The sequence below is a fragment of the Pinus tabuliformis genome, chromosome 3_2, assembly GCF_031772625.1.
Source record: "Pinus tabuliformis cultivar Carrire ecotype Pingquan chromosome 3_2, CPIR1, whole genome shotgun sequence".
NCBI lineage: Eukaryota > Viridiplantae > Streptophyta > Pinopsida > Pinales > Pinaceae > Pinus > Pinus tabuliformis.
In genome coordinates this window covers 341,551,942-341,569,752 of record NC_142302.1, presented here as the reverse complement: position 1 = coordinate 341,569,752, position 17,811 = coordinate 341,551,942, and the positions used below count along the sequence as shown (strand labels likewise).

General features: G+C 40.3%; 1 non-coding gene across 1 annotated transcript; it reads right to left on the bottom strand.

Annotated features, from left to right (window-relative positions):
* Nucleotides 1-14,074: 14,074 nt before the first annotated feature.
* On the bottom strand, nt 14,075-14,148 carry TRNAI-AAU (transfer RNA isoleucine (anticodon AAU)). Its single transcript has one exon. It is a non-coding gene; the product is annotated as a tRNA-Ile (tRNA).
* Between the last annotated feature and the right edge of the window lie 3,663 nt (nt 14,149-17,811).

Below are 17,811 nucleotides of genomic sequence, written 5' to 3'. Positions count from 1 at the left end.
TATTAATCCATGTGCTTGATCTTGCCTATTTCCCATTTAGCAGCCTTATCTTCATCCTTCGGTTTCTTTTTTTGGCCTGAGGCTATTCTGTAGAGACCTTTACTTCTAAGTAAATCCTCAATGTAGGACAACCATTGGAAGTAGTTGGTGCTGTCAAGGGTAACTTGGTATTGACTATCCATTTCAACAGAAACTGAAGCTAAAGATGCTGAAACTAAGTGTTCCAATGGATAGATCTTGAAAAATTAGGCTGGTTTAAAAAAAACAGCTTTGAAAACGGCTTCCGGATGAAGAAGTTATGGCTTTTTGAAAAAAAGTTGATGAAGTTGCCGACGAAGTGCGGGAATGTGCGGAAATGAAAAAAAGTCCGCCCCCAAAAAATGGAGACTTGAACCCAAGACCTCTACTCTCTTAAAATAGCTTTGAACCAATTGAGCTATACAAAAAATTTTAGAGAGAGAGAGAGAGAGGGAGAGGGGGGGCGGGGTGCTTTGGGTTGTGTGCTTGCTTTGAGAAAGCTCTTTTTCCCTACAAAACAAAAAACACAAAACCAAACACGGACATGCAAAGAAAACGAACCTTACGGCTCGAAGTTAGCTTTAGCCGAAAAACTAAATATTTTCAAAAATGAACCTTGCGGCTCAATGTTAGCTTTAGCCGGAAACTAAATATTTTTCTCAATGTTTCTGATTTTTCGAGATCACACTAAGGCACAGGGAAAAGAGCATACGCATGAGAAAAATCCTTCCTTTCTGTTTCTGATTTGCCCAGATCGCACAGAGTCGCAGGGCAAAGAGCATACGCAGAAATGAAAGGTAGAGATCCGGTAATTAAAAAAAGCTAAATAAACTGAAACCGAAATAAACAGAGAGAAAATAACTGTAAACTGCAAATAAACACTGTATACCTCCAGATCTTAAAAATGACGCAGCGAGGGCTACCGGAAACCTTTTCGCGTGAAACGAAAGGGGTTCCTCACTGGAACAGATGCTCCCAACACAACAGAGTAGTCCTCTCAGCCCGAAAGCAGTCAGAAACAGTAGATCTAGGAAACGACAGTCGGATGCAGTTCTACCGGCTTCAGATTTGGATCACCAACGGACGCGGCCCTCAAATAGCTCTGATACCATGTAGGAATTTACAGGGTAAGTTCCTCAGATAGAACACCAAAGGACACCGCTCACAACCAGATCGCAGATCAATACACCAGTATTTTTGATGTAGTTAAAACCCTCAAATAGGGAAACAGTCCACGGCCTCAGCCAACGCGGCCACTTCAGGCAATTTATTAATAAAAGAATGAAAATTTACATATGCTTCTCTCATGCACGGATTACCCTACAAATGACCCTCCATGCACTTTAAATAGAAATCATGGACCAATCGAGTGTCAAGCCACGGATCAAGTGTCGGTAATACCGAGGAGAGAATGAACCGTCGGATCACTACATATCGTGACCGTCGGATTGTAAGTTACAAAATGTACAAGGTAAAGAAACACACTTTACCTAACTCTATACCTAACTCTATACTAGACCAAGTTGTACTTAACTATTTCCTATGTGTCGGAATATCCTAACAATCTCTACCATATTTTAATTTTATTTTCACCTAGTCAAAATGTTAATTTTATATTACTTTATGTTACACATTTCTATCATACTATAGACATTAGATCTCGACTCAATGAAGAAAGTACATTTATCCCTCATATTAAAAAGTTTTTTTTTTTGTTTTAAATTACTTTATCTCATTATATAAAGTTTGATGTAAAATCAAAATGAAAATTCAAGTATTTAAAAATGCCTAACATTGATTTTTAAAGTAACTTGCATATTAGTCGACACACACACACATATATATAGGAGTTGTCTTTAATGTGACTTTTTGGACTTTCCGGTGTCAGAATCCCGCGGAAAAAATTGAGGTGAAATATTGATTTGTATTATTTAAACTGGTTTTTTGACTGTATATATGGATTCAACACCCTAGAAAACCCCTAGGACACCTCGATTGTGCATGTACGGGGTTGTGGAGTGCCTCTCGATGCAATATATTAAAGTAAAGTTACACACAACATCTCTTGTATATACATATATTAGCCGACACACACACACACATATATATAATGTAACATTACGTGACAACATCTCCCTCATGTACTGGGCTGTAGAGCACCTCTCGGCGCAATAATACATCATGACTCAAACACAATTATGAAGACCGATAATAGTTACATTCTTCAACATCTTCCTAGGGGTCTATGAATAGTTTTTGTTTGGTTCATTGCATCTTTTTGTTGGCTAGATTCATTCTTTTTTAGAAATACCTGATGGTGGAGCCCCTTGGTTCAAAGGTGTTGCTAACTATTTGGGACATCTATCACCTGCTACTACTTTGCTATAGTAGGGAGCTCTTATAGCACCGACCATTTTTAAAGACTTATGCTAAGCTAGAGGAGTGACATCGACTTTAAGGTTTTCCTGCACATTAGTTTCAAGATGGTATGATTCTAGTGATCAAAGTTAATTTTATCATTGTCCAAGGTTTTCTTCACTTCTCTTCCTTGTGTTGCATGAGTAATTGACTATTGAAACTCATATTTGAATTTTGTATATTTGTTGTAAGAGTCTTCTTTATATAAGCTCTCTATACTTATCCAACATAGTTTTTTTGCTTTGCATATTTTTCTTTCACTATAGTTGCATATCACTTTTAAACTTGAGGTTTTTAACACATCACTTTCCTTGCCACACAGAGAAATGGGTCAAAACTTGACATTTTAAACAAAAAATACTTCTCAAATTATTTTTTTTCTCCAGAGGAAAAATCGTAATTTTATTCAACTTGAGAACAAGGAACAAAATTATCATTTGCAGATGCTAATAAGCATTTTGTCATGTTGCTCCATATCATGTGATAAAAGTCACTTAGATTTCCCTTTTTGCCTTCCTTTTTCTCAATTTTTCACCAAACTCCTTGATTGGGAGTGGCAGTTACAATGACCAATTGATTGCCATCCACCTTTGGGGGGACTTCATTGTCTGAGTCCAACCTCTTAGATACATGGGATCTTTTTATGAAGTTTTTATGTGGGTGTTTCCACTTTTTGATGCTCTGTAACTATAATAGTTGCTTCTTCAGTACCTTTCTGCCTTTGAACCATTGTTCTTGATTGATCCCTTGCTCCTCCATTTGCTTGGACGCCAGGTTGTGTCTATGCATCTGAATTTGAGTTTTGTTCCATGGGTTCTTCTGCTTCATTTTCAGAAGTTTCGGGAAACTTCCAATCCCTTGGCTTAGAAACCTACCTCTTTTTCTTTTTTGGGGCCTTTTTTGCTAGTGGGCAGTTGTTCTGCAGGTGTCCTGTTTGAAAATAGGTTCGACACCTAAAAGTTGTATTCTTATAATCTAAAACCTTTGTCCACTGAAGGTTTTCATGATTTAAAAGAATGCGACCAGGTAGATGTTTGCTAAGGTCTATCTCTACAAATATTTTGGCAAATGTGAAGATACCTTTTGTTGTTTTGTCCATGTCCATTTTTTTGAATTTACCCAGTATACCTCTGATATCCAAATATCCTCGAGGACCTGAAGATGCTAGAAGGGAAGAGGGAGGTTTAGTAACCTCACCCAAACCGGCATCGTTGATACAACCATAGTTGTAGCATCAAATTCTGGGAACCATGGGGTAATGAAAAGCCTAGCTCGGCCCCAAAACCATGACCCATCATTTAGAACTTTTTCCATATCTTGCTATGTGACAAATTGTACTATGAAGAACCCTTTAGAGCATAGGTAGAGATCACAGTTTGGTGTCCAGGAAGAAAACACCCACTGATATAGTTCTTCAGGTCTCAACCAAAAACCATTAAACCTGCATATTAATGCCTTAGTTTGGAGATCAACAAAATACAATTTTACCTATGGGGTTTTTATATCCATAGTTGGTATCTTGCTCATTTGCTCGACTATGTAGGGTCCTGACAGATTTTGGATATGATCAGTTGGAGTGATAGTCTTCCCTTTCACGACATTCTTGAACAATATTGGACCATTAAGGTTTTTAGAATTTGTATTGGGGTTTCTGAAGCCTATAGCTGCACCTCGGAGTCATATATTTAATAATATGGTAGAATCCATTGCCACACCATAATATTTCAGCTATAGGGAATCCTGGAGCACTTTTCCTTCATATAACAAAACTTGGAGCATTGTTAGTACCTAGATTGTTCTGAATGGTCTGCTTCAAATTTTCCAGTTTCCACTAGATTCATACCTTAGATCTAGTGGACAAAAGTCTTCCCATTGAAGTTTTTTATGAAGATTTGATTTTTTTTTTTTTGTCTCAATTTGTCTCTCGTCTAGATCTAGTAGAGACAACCATAGATATGAATGGACAAACTATACATGGATGCCCTTAACCATTGGATCACATTCCATCCAAACAGGGTTTTAGTTTTGCATACTAACAAAACCCCATGTTGCACATGCTAAGGCTGATTTGCACCAGGCACTAACCAATCCAAATTTGATGGACTAGGGGGGTTTTGCAGCAGATCTGCAACATTATGAGAAAAACTTGCCCATCTAACCTGTTTGAGAGGACCCATGCTTGTCATATCCAGATCCTCTGCGGCCCATGCCTTCCATGGCCTTTGTGAGTCACCCTTGTTCATGTGTACAAAGAAAGCAATGAAATCTATCAACCCCCACATATACAATCTCGTGTCTGCCTTGACCTCATATAGAACAATGAAGTAATGGTAGAGACACATTGTTGTCGATCCACCAATCACATGCACAAAGAAAAACAACCTCTAAGCTAACGAGTGGGGAGAGAAGGAGATTCATGCCCCTTGCACCGTTCTGTAAGGTCCCAAACACATAGTAGAAGTTTTCGCTGCGAGGAAGATTGCCAAAAACCCTAATAGACTTCACCATCGACACTATCATCTTTAATATTGTCATTTCTTTTACTCATTACTTTTCAATTAAAAAAAAATAATAATAAATAAATAAATAAATAATTATAATTATTAAAATATTTTTTTGACAATTTATTATAAGATAAATTAAAATTTAACATATTTTTTTATAAAATTGATTAAAATCATACCTATTTTAACGATACAAATAAATTAAACACTCTTAATAATGATGAAGATGGTGGTGGTTAATGCCCACTGAGAGCAAATTGGTCTATCGGACCTACAATTTTCTTAGTTCTTAACTGTCCGGCTTCTCGTCTTTCTTGGTGAGATTGGTGTTGTAGCTTTCTTTTTTTTCTCTATGGTCTTCCAACTTCCTTTATCTTGCATCTCCTTCATCTCTTCTGGTTCTTGGGACATTGGTGTCTTACCTTTGCGATAAGTTGTGTTCATCCTTTTGAAGATAGTTTGAGAAGAAGTTTGGTCTGGGAGATCTGCTTTGTTGTTAAATGAAGATTTATTTTGTGTGGTATTTGAATCCTCATAACTGTTGATGCTTGAGGGGTTGTCGAGTTCACTTTTTCGCTGTTGGGCGGGGCTTTCCCCTTGCTTGTCTTGAGAGTTGTTTCTTTCTTGCCCGATTTCTTGCAATTCAGAGTTTTCTGGAGAGTGTTCTTCCTTGATGACAGTGTAATGTTCTTTTTGTGCTCCTTCCTACCATGTAGATCTGTGGTGATTCTTTGTAGCAGAATTTTCCTGGGAGGCTTTTGGGCAATTTTGGCTAGATGGTCTGTCTCAAAGTAGGATCGACATCTGAAGAGGACACTTTCATAATCGAGTTTCTGGTTCCATACATAGTCTTTACTTGTTAGGTTTATTTCAGCTGGGAATCCCGTGCTGAAGTCCATTTCCACACCAATGCGTGCATAGGCGGTTCTGGCATATTCCTCTGTTTTTGGGCACCTGCAGTGAAATTTCCCAATTCCATTTCCAATGGCTTTTACGAAGAGAAATTCTAGAGATGCAAGGGTAGGTTTGGCAATCTCACCCACACTGGTGTTGAGGTTATCACTGTTGTTGAGGGATCAAATGATGGGTTCCATGGCTTCATGAATAGTTCTGAGTTTTCCCAAAACCAAGGGCCGGAATCTAGAATACATTGTCTGCTTTCAGGGTTTTCAAAATCTACTATAAAGAAACCCCTAGCACAGGGGTATATATTAATTTCATCAGAAATGACAGGCTTCCATACCTTCGAGATCCAACTATGGAGAGGTGTCAGCAGTGACTAAAAACCATTGAACCAGCAGATTAGGGCACTTTCAGAAAACTTCAAAGCCTCATCGAGTGAGGCTTGGACCACCTGGACAGTGGGAGTTGGGGCTTCACTGACGATATGAGTAGGAGCCTGCCCCCCAGAGGCGGACGGAACTGAACCAACAGTTATCTTCGCGAAGCTGGGAGCCATCTAGATCAAGGTCAATCGATGATTCCCAAGCTTATGTATGCCCCTAAGGTTTATCTACTTTCCTTGTGCGATCGGTCTATTTCAGACTACAGATCCATCACTCGTGTAGTTGCCAGGACTCGATCTCGATTCTTGCGGATCTGATAAAGGAATTTTCGATAACCTAGAACTCTGGTATTGAACTCTTGGACGGGGATGGAGAATGATAACCGAGACTTACCGGAGGATCAATCACCAGAACATGAAGGCAAACTTTATGCCCACCCCGGAATTTTGCGAGGGTTCTATAGTACCACAAACATGATCGGAGCCTAGATCATCATAGGAGCATGGTGGATCTAGGTCAAAAACCCTTATCTCTGCCTGCTCATAGCCATGAGAACAATATCAATTAGATCTGAAGGAAAACCCTGCGGAAAACCCTAGCCCAAAATATAACGCATATATTCTGAGGGAGTAACGCAGGAATATCCAGAACCCTGTATTCCCACAAGGAAGATAACCTTGCGGAAAACCCTAGCCCACAATATAACGCATATAACAGGGAGACTGTTGCGTACAGAAAAGGAGGGAGATCTGCTTCAGCGGCAACGATTTCAACATTCTGGAACGCGATTCTCACCTGTAATATTCCTAACTCGGAATATTCCTCAAACCCAGCAAAAACTCCAACCAAATATGTGCAAATGATATAATAACCCAGAAGTGATAAAATAACGGTGGAACAACATATAATAATGTAAACAGGAAATATAAGCAGATACACAAGAAATGCAGGGAGAAATGCTAAGCCATTTTATTATACTGAGCAACAAATGAGTACAAAAGGTGATTAGACAGGTGGCACCTCAACTTGCACAAGGCAAGTGAAGAAATACTCACAGAATGACAAGAATGGCCTCTCTGCGTGGATGTTTCTACTGTGCTGCTGCTGCTAGAAAACAAATGATGATTTGGGGTTGCTCCCCTTCTCGGAAAAAGCTGAAACTCTAGACTCGGGCTCTACTAAAGAAACCCAGAAAGCTTTTCTGAAATGGCCGACCCCCGAAAATCACCCCCCTTGGGGTTTCGTGCAGTTCCTCAAAGACGTTGATGAAACTACTGCTGAAATGCTGATGAAACTACTACTGGAATGCCAATGGAAATAGGTTGCCCGAGCAGGCACTCGAAGTCCCCCAGGGCTAAGGTTGAGATCTCCGAACGGAGACACTCAATGCACTAAACAGTGTTGCAGACTAGCTAAACAACCAGCGTGCTCTAAGTCGAAATGACTATCACAAATGCTCATAACCGGAATGATCAAAATGAGGGGGCTCCTTTCTCTTTTATAGCCTTTGCCTCTCTTAATCCCAAGGCTCACCTCCTCCTGTGTGATTCCCCTCTTGCCACGTGTTCCTTTCCTCCTGCACAGTTCCTCCATGTGTCTGCGTGGGCTCCATTTCTGCGTCCCCTTTTGGCCCCCTTGGCTCCCCTTTAAGTCACAACGTTGTGCTACTAGGAAGTGACTTTTTATTCTAAAAGTGAGTTATGCCCCCCTTCCTCACTTTTTATTTACAAATAACTATAGAAGGCAAAAATAAAAAAAAATCAAATATTCCAATTAGCCATGGTTAATTAGGAATATTACAATCTCCCCCAGCAAAATGTTGCTTGTCCTCAAGCAACTGAAGTGATGGATGCTGTAAGATCTGCTCACTCTCCCAAGTGGCATTCTCAACCCGCAAATTCTTCCACCTCAACAATAATTCCCGGACCATCCTGCTCCGCAGGTGCCTCTCCTTGGTATCAATGATAGCCTCCAGCTGCAATACCAAATGCCCCTCATCATCCATGGGTGGTAGCTCATCTGTCACTGTCACCTGCTGCCCCAATGCCTTCTTCATGCATGATACATGAAACATGTTATGAATCTTGCTGCCCCAACTCATATGCAACCTGTCCAATCCTGCGTATCACCCTGTATCGCCCATAAAAGCGGGGCTTGAGCTTCTCAGCCCCCTTCTGCTTCAGTGACGACTGTTGGTATTTAGCAAACGCATGCATGATGGCCAGCATCTCCTTGTCGTATATGGAATACAACCTCTCGTGTGGAAGGAGCTTCCGGCTCTCAAAGGTTATAGGGTGACCTCCCTGCATCAATACTGTGCTGATCCCCTCTCCCGAGACGTCACACTCCAAAACAATGGCTGCGTGAAATCTGGCAATGCAAGCACTGGGCAGCTGCTCATAACCTCCTTGAGCCTATCAAAGGCTCGCTGCGCTGTATCCGACCAACTGAAAGCCCCCTTCCTCATCAAATCTGTCAGGGGTGCATAAAGCTATGAGAAACCTTTGACGAACTTTCGGTAGTCAATACAAATGCCAATGAATCCTCGAAGTTCCATCACGTTTCTCAACTATGGCCATTCTCTGATGTCCTTGATCTTCTCCTCGTGGACCCTCACTCCGTCCACCCCTATGATGTGTCCCAGATACAACATCTTCGTCAACCCAAACTCACACTTGGAGAGTTTGGCATAGAACTGCTACTCCTGTAAAATACACAATACTGTCTCAATGTGCTGGAGATACTCCTCCCAAGTCCTGTTGTAAATGAGAATATCATCGAAGAATACCAACACAAACTTCCTCAAGTGACTACGGAAGATGTGATTCATGCAGGACTGAAATGTAGCTGGGGCATTGATTAGCCCAAAAGGCATCACCAAGAACTCAAAGTGCCCATAGTGACACTTGAAGGCGGTCTTGGGAATGTCCTGCTCCCTCACGCGAATCTGATGGTACCCAGATCTCAAATCAATCTTTGAGAAGTAACGGGCCCCTCTCAACTCGTCCATCAACTCATCGATCCTGGGTATGGGATACCTGTTCTTCAGGGTCTTCTTGTTCAGGGCCCTGTAGTCAATGCACATCCTCAATGTACCATCCTTCTTCTTCACTAACACCACAAAAAAAGCAAAAGGACTCGTACTTGATCGGATATGCCCAAGAGCCAACAACTCCTGGATGGCCCACTCAATCTCATCGCGATAGGCCTTGGGGTGCCTATAGGGGGTGGTAATCACGGCCTATATGCCCTTCTCAAACTCGATGGTGTGCTCAAACCTTTGATCCGGTGGCTGTCTTGGTGGAATTTCCCCAAACACTATGGCATACCGATCAAGGATAGACTGTATCTCCAGGTGTATCGTCTGCCCTGTAGTCCCTGCCTCTGATGCATGCAACTCCAATTCCCACTCTATGTCTCCCTTTCGGAAGACTGCTTCCATCTGATGAGCCGAAACAGTCTGAGGCAGATATGTGTGCTGTCCTTGTATCTTCTCATGCCTCCCTCTCTTCTCATCATCCCACTCCATCTCTAGGGTCTTCCAATTTGTCGTGACCTTTCCTAGAGTGATAAGCCATTGAACACCCAGTATCATGTTGGTGTCCGGAATATCGACCACAAAAAAGTGGTCAGTCAATGTGTAGGTTCCCATCGTCACTGAAAGCTCTGGAACATAATGAGCACATGTCATGGTCTGATCTCCTGGGACGAATACTGAAAACCCATCGAAGTTCTCTGTCTGAACACCTCTCCGCTTAACCATCTGTTCATTGATGAAGTTGTGGGTTGCCCCACTGTCAACCAAAACTGATACACATTGGTCACGTACTCTCCCTTGTATGCGTAGCGTCAGATACTTGGGAACTCCTCGCAACGTTGCAAGGACCCCTCCAATGGGTGCAAAATATGCACCACCTGCTGGTGGTGGTGGAGGTGGCAAAGGCCCCTGTATGGCATGGCTATCTCCTGCCCCCACATCCTCCTCGTCATCCTCTTCTCCACTGCTCTCGGAGAAGACCTCAATAAATGTGCTTTGCCAGCAGCACGTCTATGTCCTGGTGCCCATGGCTCTTGACAAGTGAAGCACAATCGCTTCTTCTTCAGCTCCCTCATGGCATCGTCGTCAAGTTGTACTTGTCCTGGATTCCCCTTTGGAGGAGGAATCCTCACATCCTTCCCCTTAGACTGAAAAGTCTGTCTCTGGGGGTAAGGTGTCCAGGTCCTGGGTAAGACATCTTGTAAGTCCCGGGTCCTACTGATAGCGTCCTGGAGTGTCGCTAGTTTAGTGGATCAGACTAAACCCCGAAGTGGCTCTGCTAACCCCTCAACATACATATAAACCCTCCGTGTCGTGGATAGGTTTGGTACCATCACAGAGACCCTCAAAAAATCTGCAATGTAGGTCTCTAGGCTCCCTGTGTGTTTGAGCCTTGTCAGCTCAACAAAATGCTGCTCTGGATCCCTCCGATCAAATCGCTCCATCAGTCTCCTGGTAAACTCGGCATATGTCGTCACTGTGGAGTGCCCCAGTGTAACCATCCCATGAAACCACCAATGCTAGGCCTCGCCATCCAAATGTAATGTTGCCACCTTGATGGCCTCTGCCTCCGACATCTGGTTAAGCTGGAAATAAATGTCCAACTTCTGCACCCAAGACTTTGCCGAATTGTTTGATGAGCCATCAAACATAGGCAAGTGGAATATACTCGTTGCACGGTGGGTGTCACCATCATGGTAGTGCCGGTACCCTCTGTGATGGTCGTGGGGTCTACTATCCCGCTGGAGCTGAACAAAATCTCTAAATGAGAGGACTTCCCTGAACTCCTGCCCATAGGCATGGTACTCTACAAAATAGTCGCCCATATGTCCGGGCTCTGCCTCCTGCTAGGCTACGACCCCCATGTCTGCTCTTAAGAAAGTGGGCATGGTAGAGCATGTAGGGGCATGTGAGGCCACCTGCTGCGCAGTATCACACCACTGTGGCAAGTGATGGGATGCACCTGATCCCTCACCAATCTGGAAAACTCGTGGGCTTTCACACTGTTTGGCCTCTACTGCCGTGAATCTCTGCCCCATCACCTCAATCTGCCTCGGCAGATCCTGCACAGATTTGAGGATCATGTTCACAAATCTCTTCCCGTCCTCATCTACCATCTGCTCTGCGTCCACTACTGGCTCTCTTTGTTCTGCGTCTACCACAGGTTCCTCCTGTTCTACATCCGCCACGGGAACACAGTCTCTCTCTCCGTAGGTATTCTCCAACCTACGTTCAGTGTCTCTGTATCTCTGACCTCTGTAACAGATATAGGGTTTTTCCCCTGGTGTCATAGATTGCTAGCTCCACAGGTTGAGCCAGATCTATGCTCTGATACCACTGTAATATTTTTAACCTGGAATATTCCTCAAAACCCAGCAAAAACTCCAACCAAATATGTGCAAATGATATAATAACCCAGAAGTGATAAAATAACAGTGGAACAGCATATAATAATGTAAACTGGAAATATAAGCAAATACACAAGAAATGCAGTGAGTAATGCTAAGCCATTTTATTACACTGAGCAACAAATGAGTACAAGAGGTGATTAGACAGATGGCACCTCGACTTGCACAAGGCAAGTGAAGAAATACTCTCAGAATGACAAGAATGACCTCTCTGCGTGGATGTTGTCGCTGTGCTGCTACTGCTGCTAGAAAACAAATGATGATTTGGGGCTGCTACCCTCCTCGGAAAAAGCTGAAACTCTGGACTCGGGCTCTACTCAAGAAACCTAGAAAAACCCAGAAAGCTTTTCTGAAATGGCTAACCCCCGAAAATCACCCCCCTTGGGGTTCTGTGCAGTGCCTCAAAGACGCTAAAATGTTGATGAAACTACTGTTGGAATGCCAATGGAAATACCTTTCCCGAGCAGGCACTCGAAGTCCCCCGGGGCTAAAGGTGAGATCTCCGAACGGAGACACTTAATGCACTAAACAGTGCTGCAGACTAGCTAAACAGTCAGTGTGCTCTAAGTCGAAATGATTATCACAAATGCTCATAACTGGGATGATCAAAATGAGGGGGCTCCTTTCTCTTTTATAGCCTTTGCCTCTCTTAATTCCAAGGCTCACCTCCTTCTGTGTGATTCCTCTCTTGCCACGTGTTCCTTTCCTCCTGCGCAGGTCCTCCATGTGTCTGCATGGGCTCCATTTCTGCGTTCCCTTTTGGCCCCCTTGGCTCCCCTTTAAGTCACAACGTTGTGCTACTAGGAAGTGACTTTTTATTCTAAAAATGAGTTATGTCCCCCTTCCTCACTTTTTATTTACAAATAACTATAGAAGGCAAAAATCGAACAAAATCAAATATTCCAATTAGCCATGGCTAATTAGGAATATTACATCACTATTGACCGGAGCAGCGACGCTCAGATTCTGAGGGAGCAACGCAAGAATCTCCAGAACGTTGTATACCCACAAGGAAGATAACCTTGGGAAAACTCTAGCCCAAAATATAACGCATACTACTGTGCACAGAAAAGGAGGGAGATCTTCTTCAGCGGCAGCGACAGCGGCAACGGTAGAGATCTGCTTCAGCGGAAGATCTGCTAGGACATCAGATATATAAGTTTCTGGTTCAACAGCGGATCTGCTTCAGTGGGAGAATGGGTATAATTCGAGAGCTAACGCACATCTAGATCATACCTTACATTGCCTACTCAATGGGAGATCTGCTTTAGTGGTAGCCGCAGAGATCTGCTTCAGCAAGAGATCTGCGTATACAATTCAAATGATGTAATTTGTACAATTTCAATCCATATCTATTATATAATCTATAAATTTTAGATGTACAATTTCATTTGAAAGAATTTCTTTTTCTGAATTAACAAAAAAAAAAATAATATATATAGTTAAATTCCTTCGGGGAGAAATATAATCTATAAATCTTAATTTTACCATTATTTTAACAGCCGTTTTTTAAAAGTTATAAAAATCCATTTGCCTTCCATACGGGAGAAATACGTTCGCAGTTTTAAAAAAAATTTGTGAAAAGTGCTATTTACAATTTCATAAAAATTAAATACATTTTTTGAATTCATAATAAAACAATTACATCTGAAAACCAGTTGTAACTGATTTCAAATGAAACCCATTGGCCGATGCGCGTCTCGAACCTGCGACCTGTGCGTCAATAGCATTAACAAAAGGCATCGTATATCTGGCTTTCAAAACTGGTCTGCACTGCCAAAGATGTTGGAATTCGGCTATTTTTTTTTTTTCAAAAAGAATTGCAGTAGTAATGTTTGAATCAAGTTTTTAAGGGTCCAATCATAAAATTTCCTGGATATCAAAAATATATCTTGAAATCTGACAATTAAAATTTAGATTTACAAATTTTTTTTATCAAATTTTATCAAAATTTCTATAATTTTCCAAATAAATTTTAACACGGAATAAACTCAAAAAAAAAAAAAAAAAACAATTCTACCCTTTAAAAAAAACAATTCCACGCGATGAATGAAAATCCGCTATAACTGAGTTTCAAATAAAACACCACCAATGCAGGTCTCGAAACCTGCGACCAAATCGCAGTTTCAAAAATTTGCAAAAAATGCTATTTACAATTTCATTTTTGTTGAACTTAACAAAACAATTCCGTCTCAAAACCAGTTATAACTAGTTTCAAATGAAACTCCTTGGCCCGTGCATGTCTCGAACCTGCGACCTGTGCGTTATTAGCATTAACAAAACAATTCCACCCGATGAAGGAAAAACAGTTGTAACTGAATTTCCCAGAAAAAGCACCTCGCCTTATGAAGCTCTCGAACATTCAATCTGAAGAAAGGAAGACTACAGAGTGAAACACAACTTTGGCCTATGCAGGTCTCGAACCTGCGACCTTCGCGTTATTAGCACGATGCTCTAAGCAAATGAGCTAATAGGCCAGGTGTCATTGCTTTAATAATTAGAATCCTTTATAAAGTTTAAATAGCCCATTTCCTTTGATAACTAGCTATTGAAGGAGGCTTCCTAGCTTGAAACCGAGGATCGCTCCAAAATCGAACTAGAGACAGCAATGCCTGCATTTAGTTGAAGCTTGCACACACCCGAAACAATCAGTACCTGGAATATTTTTAATTCTCCCGAGAACTAGAGTCCCTGAGACAACCAGAGAGTTCGGCCAGAGGGTAATGATGGGGGGTTATGGAATAAGTTGTTCATTGGTGTGAAATAATGCCAATGAGGTGGGGTCAAGGGATAGGTAGTTTATATTTTTCTTAGTTTTTCAAAATGTGACATTTTTTCTTCGTTCTCCCCTATGTGATATGCATTAGTGTGAAATAATGATAAGTTGGTTATAGGATAGGTGGTATATATATATATATATATTTAAGTTGGTGTAAAATTTGCTTATTTGTTCATCCTCTAGGTTGGTGTTTGAAAACTTGGAAATATAAGATTGAGATTAAATAATTAAGTTTTCCTTTTTCATATTTGTTCTTTCAAAGATTGATTCCAAATACTATTTTTTGAAAAACAAGGTTATAAATAAGAGACTTTATACTGTTTTGTTTTTTTCCTTATTACTAATATATTTGACATTTTAGATTCTTTCACATGGTTACTAGCATATGCATACCATCTTGTTCTTGGTTGCTTTTGTTGGTGTGGGTTGCCTTTTGGATAAGAATTATGTTGTTGATTATATGTTGTTTTTGTTTTTGTTTTTTTTCTTCTTCTTAGTTGTTATAGATTTTGTCATTATTTTATATGAGGCATTGTATAATGAAATTGGCCTAAATATAGAAAAGGAAGAGGGGTTTGATTCCTTGGGAATAAGAGCTAGAAAGTTAAAATGAGTAGCTCCTCCCATGCAGAAGTATTTTTTAATGTACTCCAGCATTCTCAGAAGATCATTCTTGATGATGTGCCAACAAACTCATAAGAAGTGAGAAGAAAAGATATCCATTCCTAGCACATTACTGCCACCCAACCTGCTTGACTTTTTCCTCTAGCAATTCCTTAGGTGCTTGTTTTTTGTTGTTGTGATTGAAGTGGGGATATCCTTCAACTTCTTCACAATCTCCTTTCGGGTGTCTCCATCCACTTTGGTATACAGATCTTCAAAGTATTCCATTTCATTCCTTTTTATTTCAACAAAGTCACTAATATTGACTCCATTGACATTTTTAATTTCCTTAACATTGTTACTCCATTGTTTGTGATTTCTAAATTGCCATGGATATTCCACTAGAGTAGTTCCATACAGGCCACATGACTTAGATAACTCCATAGAGAGTACATGTTTCTTTGTACTTGCACATTTACAATACTAGAAAAAAAGAAAGTAAAGCAACCTCGCCTTTTAAATAGGTTTTCTCTTGTAAGGGTTTCCTAGGGAAACTCTTTGTCTATTATGGATGGTGTGTGTATTTATTTCTATTTCCTATTTCTCATATTTAATCTAATTCAATTAATTAATTAAACAATCAAGTAACTAATAAGAAAGATTTTAGTAATTTTATCAGATCTATAGCGATGAACTATTTTAGTGAAATATTGATGGTATTTTATCGATAACTATTGCTAATATGAGGAGCATGATGTTACAAAGGCATATGGTTTTTCCTTTGCTTGGCTTCATTGTCATATACACAATGAGAAATGTAAGGGCACCCAAATTATTTTCCTCTCAATAACTTAGGGTTTCTCTTTTTACTTCACTTATTTGGCTTACATGTGATGAGTTAAGTACAATGACAAGAGGAACAAACATCAATTCCCACTTGGGAATTGGAAGTTTTTTATTTGACTTGGAATGTTTCACTTATATGAAACGAGTTACGGTAAGGGAGTCAACCATAAAACAAGAAATTTGCGGGTTAAAGTTAAGAATATGACTATAACCTTGGGTACTTGAATAGACTTTGAAGTTATAGTTTTTTTTCCATATATGTATCTCAAGTTAGATAAGTGGGACACATATAATGCATGATAACCTATTCTATGTGCCACTGTGTCATAATGGTTTTAGGTTCAACAGAATTTCTTGCCATTTGACAATGATATTTGTGATTTGTTGTTATGACATATTCTAACAACCATTAGGATCCACATGGAAAATTTCAAATGATGGGAGAACCATGACCCTTTTACATAGGGACAAACAATGGGTATCTAAGCCCAAGGGATATTTCTATTGGGGAGTGCATCCCTAGTTACTTATTATCCTTTATTTCTCTTCTTCTTGAGATTGAAAGGAAGAAATACATAGATGTAACATATAAATTTAAGAAATGTAGTGATAAAGGACACCAAACTTATCCAGATTGCAGGTCTATCGACCAGGTCCGCGTGGTTATCTAGGTCCTTCCATCTCCATGGCAATTTTTGTTTATAATCTATTATGAAACCAGCTCAAGAAAAGATAGAAAAGATAGATCAACGCCTTAGAAATCAGCCTCTTCGAGGGGGCAACCTCCTTTACATTACATAAATGAACAATTCTTGGATCATACAAATGAAAAGACCTCCTTTCTATATATAGGAGTCTAAGGAGTCATAACATAATCAAAGCCGACATAACAATAATAATGTAAGGGCACAATAATAACAATAGTGGGCTTCTATGGGGCACAATAGTAACAATATGGTCACTACATGGGTACATCAATATAATAAGTAGGTTATACTAATAACAATAAGGGGTTACACTAGTAGTATAGGGGCCTAACATGCCCCTCTCCTTCAAAAAGCATTGTCCTCAATGCTTGAGTAGTTCTTGATGCTTCTGTATAAAATTCTTGTCCTCCCATGTGGAATCTTTAGCGGCTAAGTTTTTCCACTTGATGAGATACTCTGAAATTGATCGATTTCGTAGCTGTCGGGTTCTTGTTTCTGTGACTGCTCCAGGTTGCAATATGATTTTTCCTTCCTCTTCAATTTCTGGCAATATTGTTTGAATTGGGATCTTTTGCAACTTTTGAATAAGTGGCCATACTTCTTCGTCCTTCTTCCATTCATCCCTTGCTTTGTCTATCCAATCTGGTTGGATAATAGAACTAACACAAAACAATGCTCCCACATCCTCATCCTTGAAGAGTCTTCCCATTCGGTAAGGTCGCCATTTTTTAAGTGCATGTAGTATTGCCAATATTTCGTTCTCATAAATAGCTTGCTTGAGATGTAGCAGTAAAAGTACCCAATCACCTACATCAAAACATTTTTCACTATGATGTTGATCTACCTATTGTTTCGTTTGATTTTGCAACGAAGTGGCATTATCCTTTAAAATTTGGAGAAATTGTTGTTGATGCTCGATGTGATCTTTCACTACTTGAACCTTTTTCTTCTTGATATGTCCTTCTATCTCTAGAGTTTGAGGAGTGGTAATTTCTTCCAATCCTTTACAAGATATGGTCGGATTCATTTCTTGATGCTCGATGTGATCTTTCACTTCTTGAACATTTTTCTTCTTGATATGTCCTTCTATCTTGATAGTTTGAGGAGTGGTAATTTCAACCAATGAATTACAAGGTATGGTTTGATTCATTTCTTCTTTCTCGATGTGATCTTTCACTTCTTGCACCTTTTTCTTCTTGATATGT